The sequence below is a fragment of the Vidua chalybeata genome, chromosome 6 (assembly GCF_026979565.1).
Source record: "Vidua chalybeata isolate OUT-0048 chromosome 6, bVidCha1 merged haplotype, whole genome shotgun sequence".
In the NCBI taxonomy this organism is placed as follows: Eukaryota; Metazoa; Chordata; class Aves; order Passeriformes; family Viduidae; genus Vidua; species Vidua chalybeata.
Genome location: NC_071535.1, coordinates 55,406,484 through 55,410,657, shown reverse-complemented (window position 1 = coordinate 55,410,657; position 4,174 = coordinate 55,406,484).

Here is a 4,174-nt window from a genome sequence, read left to right as displayed (position 1 = left end):
GAGCTGGTTTACCTTGATTAAATTCTAACATGGTTTGCAAACTCCAAGGGGTCATGTGAGAACTTTAATATTCCCTGAAAGACAATATTTGCCATCTGAAATACCTGGAGGAGACAAGGAAATTAGGGAGATGCTTTGGAGAATCCTCCTGGTTGCTGGAGTTTTTGCTGAGATGCTGCTGGAAGTGGTTTCCCTTAGCCAGGTGGAGCAAAAGCTCTTTCGTATCTTTTTGTTCTTCCCTCAGGTCCCAGATTTAAGGATGCAATTGAATAAGATGCTTTGGGTCAAATCTGATGAAGAGGATTTTGAAATGGATAGAACAACTCTGCTCTGTGTGGCAGCATCTCAGCCCAGCACCTCTTTTCCTGAGTGTAAAATTATTCACTTAGGTACTAATTCCTCTTACCAGCCACCCCTGCAAAAAAACTCCTTCAGTTTTATTGCCTAAAAACTCTTCAATGATTGTTTGGAGAGCAACTTGTAGTCTGACTTGAAGGAAATTGTCAGTTTGTGTGTCCATAAAGAGAGAGCCAGCCAGAAACAGAGGTTGTATTTACACCGAACTCCAAAAAAACAGGTGACTTTATTCCAGCTTGCCACCTAAAATGGAATTTCCTTTCCTTCACGTGCTGCCCACAGAAGGTGTGTTCTGCTATTACTCCCCAGCCCAAAGTGCTGAGCTGTGCTCCCCTGCAAGTACAGAGCTGCCTCTGTCTGAGCAATTTTCCTCTTATCACCCACCCAAGGGTGGGGCATGCTTGGTTTTCCTGGCTGCCAGCCCCCTGAGGGACGTCATGCCATGGGCATGCTTGGATCACACTCTTAAAGGCAGGACTGTGCTTTCCAGAGGATATTTATGGCTGTTTTCTCTCCAAAATGGAGCTGGGAGAAGCAATCCTGCATCCTTTGTAAATAAACTTACAAGGACAATGTGGTACCTAAGGTTTCATCTCAGGCTGTGGCCCTTCAATTCAACTTGTCCCTCAGGAAATTCCTCACCTCCTCCATGGATTGTGGCAGGTTTGCATCAAAATATTAATTCTTTCACTCTGCTTCAAGTCTTCTTAACTGGTGAATGGTGAGGATGTTCCTCACTTAAACTCTTGGCCTCCCAAGGGTATTTTTCTATTTTCTCAGAAAAATATAAATACGTCTTCCTTATATCCTCTTATCCTTGGTGATAGATGAGGAAAAATCAAGTGAAATAATCTTTACTGATTTGTCTGGTCACTAAATTCAATCTAGTCTGAAAAAAACATATTTCTCCCTAAAAGGTCTATATTCTCTCTTGGAAGTAACACCTGAAAACACATAGAAACAGATGTGAAAATACACCTTTTAGGGATGGTTTAGGTTCTGGAAATAGTCTAGTACTCTCCCTACTAACTGTTCCATCCTTACAAATTTTTACCACTAAAAAAAAAAAAAAAAAATACGCCCAGCCACCATGCTATGTTTTTGTGCCAATTAATCCAGTTTATTGATTGAAGGTGTTGACACAAAGGTGCCCACTGGAGCTGTTATTCCAATCTGTGATGGGTTAGAAGAGATTTAGTTTAAATGTATTCATGGAATAAAAACAAAGGCAATTTTTTAAAGTACTATCCCTTGCTTTTTGGGGGTTTTAATAGCATATAACACCTGAAAAATCCAGCAAGAACATCCAGAATCTAGCCCTGTGAGGAGATTATTGAGCAAGAATAAGCTAATTATGCAAATAAAGCCCATATTCCCTGCATGAATTGCTGCACACAGTGATCTGTGTGACATTCATTTTCACTCTGACTCATAATTCCATTTTGGGAGCAGAACTGTGCACACCAGTTGGATCCCAGTCAGTGAAGGGCTGGGATTTGCTTACGTGGGCTTTTCCACTCGTTTACAACCTGTTCGATCAGTGTCAGCTTTAATTCATGGTCTGTGGGGTACCCAGGACAGCAGACAGACAGGAGAGGGCAAAAGAGACCACAACAGATCAGAGCATTATCCCAGTGCCCAAAAGTGGAGGCCTGAAGAAGGAAATAAACCCAGCTTCAATAGGGATTAATTACAGTGTTTATTTTATTATCCTGCATGGGCTGAATCCACAGGGACTTCTCCTATGTGGGAAGAGGCAGCTCTGACCACCGTGATTTAAAGGGTAGCTCTTCTCAAGAATTACTCATTCCACTTCCATTGATTTATTAGGAGCTTTGGAATTGCATCCTCATGCCAGAGGTCCCAAATATTCATCTAACCTTCTTCTGTTCCTCTGGAATGATGAAATAGCCTAAAACTTTTTGACCTGTTACAACAGTGGATTTACCAGGTTTGGCTCCTCATGAAGCTGAAAGAGGATTTGTCTTTTTTATTTTTGTCTTTATTTTCATGTTGAAGTGGGTGTTAGATCTGCATATACCATGACAAAAAAAATCAAACAAAAAACTCCAAACCAAACCCAAACCCCACATAAAAATTACATATTAAAATATCTATGCAGTTAAAAAAAAAAAAAAAAAAAAAAAAAACAACTCAAAAAACCAAACTTCAAACTAAGATTTCCTGAATTCTTTGTGTTATGTCAGGGAGAGAGGAGCCAATCAATTTTGGAATGTTCTACCTGGGCTTTTTTTCAAGGATATAGATGATACAAACTCCAGCTGGGATTTTCTGATGCTGTGTTTCAACACCCCATTGTGAAGCTCCAGTTTGCTGAATCAGAAATCCATCAGCCGTGAACAGCAATGAGCAAAGCAAAGCAGGCAGGGACTATCCAGCAAAATGCTCATTAAAATTATTTAAATATCAGCTGTGGGACATGAGCTAAAAGTGTGATATTGCAGCACACAAAATTTGCTCAATATAAGTGGTGGTGATGTAAGATTTTTAACCCTAGGATTGAAGTTGCAGGCTTTGGGTGTGTAAGAATGAAAGAGATGCTCTCAGGGTAGTTTTAAACCCTCTTTTATTAACCCACTTCTTCTTTTTATTGCTCCTACCAACTCTTGAATGAAAAAATCCCTGGAGTAAGAAGGTGAGACGTGCTGACAGCCAGTGAGGTGAGAGAAAACTCTGTCAATGTGACCATCCACCCAACAGTCCTGAATTCTGTGGTCTCTGGAATGAGGTGAAATCCAGTAGTGTCTAAGAACGTAGTTGAAAAAGTACTGAGGAAACTTTTCCCTGACTCAAAGAAGGTATTCTTGGAGCTATAATTTACAGTTTGAGCACCTCTCTGAAATGTGTCCCTCCAATGAAAAATATCAACTCCTTTTTGTCCCTTTAATCCTTTTAATTCCCTGCAGCATGGCCCTGAGTTCCTCATTTTGACTGCTTATATTTAAAAATCATTGATGATGAAAGGCCCTGTGTTATATCTTTAACCAGCATCCCCTTTTTTTTCAGTATAAACTCTTAATTTGCATCCTTGCTACACTCCCCAGTCCAAAATCTGAATATCCCTGGATAGTTTCACTGCCTGTGTGAGTTATCTTGCCACCTCCATCTCTCCCTAATAACACTTTGGGAAGGGATTTAACTCTGGGCTACTCTCTCCAGTTTAGTTACTCTTGGGATTCTGCCACTCTTTCAAAGTTGGTTTGAAATAAATATGGGATGGGGGAGGGAGTATCCAGAGTAATACCTGGATTTGGGCTGAATAAAATCTGCTGGTATTTCTTACCACGAGTACACCCAGTGACTTAAGAAAGCAGAGGATGAGACTTCCCAGCTAATGTCCTGCAAATTTGTTGACTGTGTGTAAAAATAACAGATATCATGCCAACAAATCCAAGCTGTTGGTTTGTCCAGGGAGCTGCACAAGATCCCAGTTCCACATCCTTGTATTCCTTGAATTATGGTGCCTTTCAGGCCTTGATCAGCACCAACTGCAGTCCTTTTATGTAGCCAGGGCCTCACTGCCCTCACAGGGAAGAATTTCTTCCCAATATCCAATCCAAACCCACCCTCTGGCAGTTTGAAGCCATTGCCCAGTGTCCCAGGAAATAAAAACCTTTTCTCTTAATGAAAACATGACTTTGGGAAAAAATCTATGTAATATAATTTGCTTTGGTGCTCCTTTTTCAGGGCTGCAATCCCTGTAGAACAGAAGATTCCTGGAAAAGGAATTCTCTCTTGACTAATGAGCTCTTAAATACGACCTCAGCTATTAAAAGCAAGTTTGAGGCACAGCTGC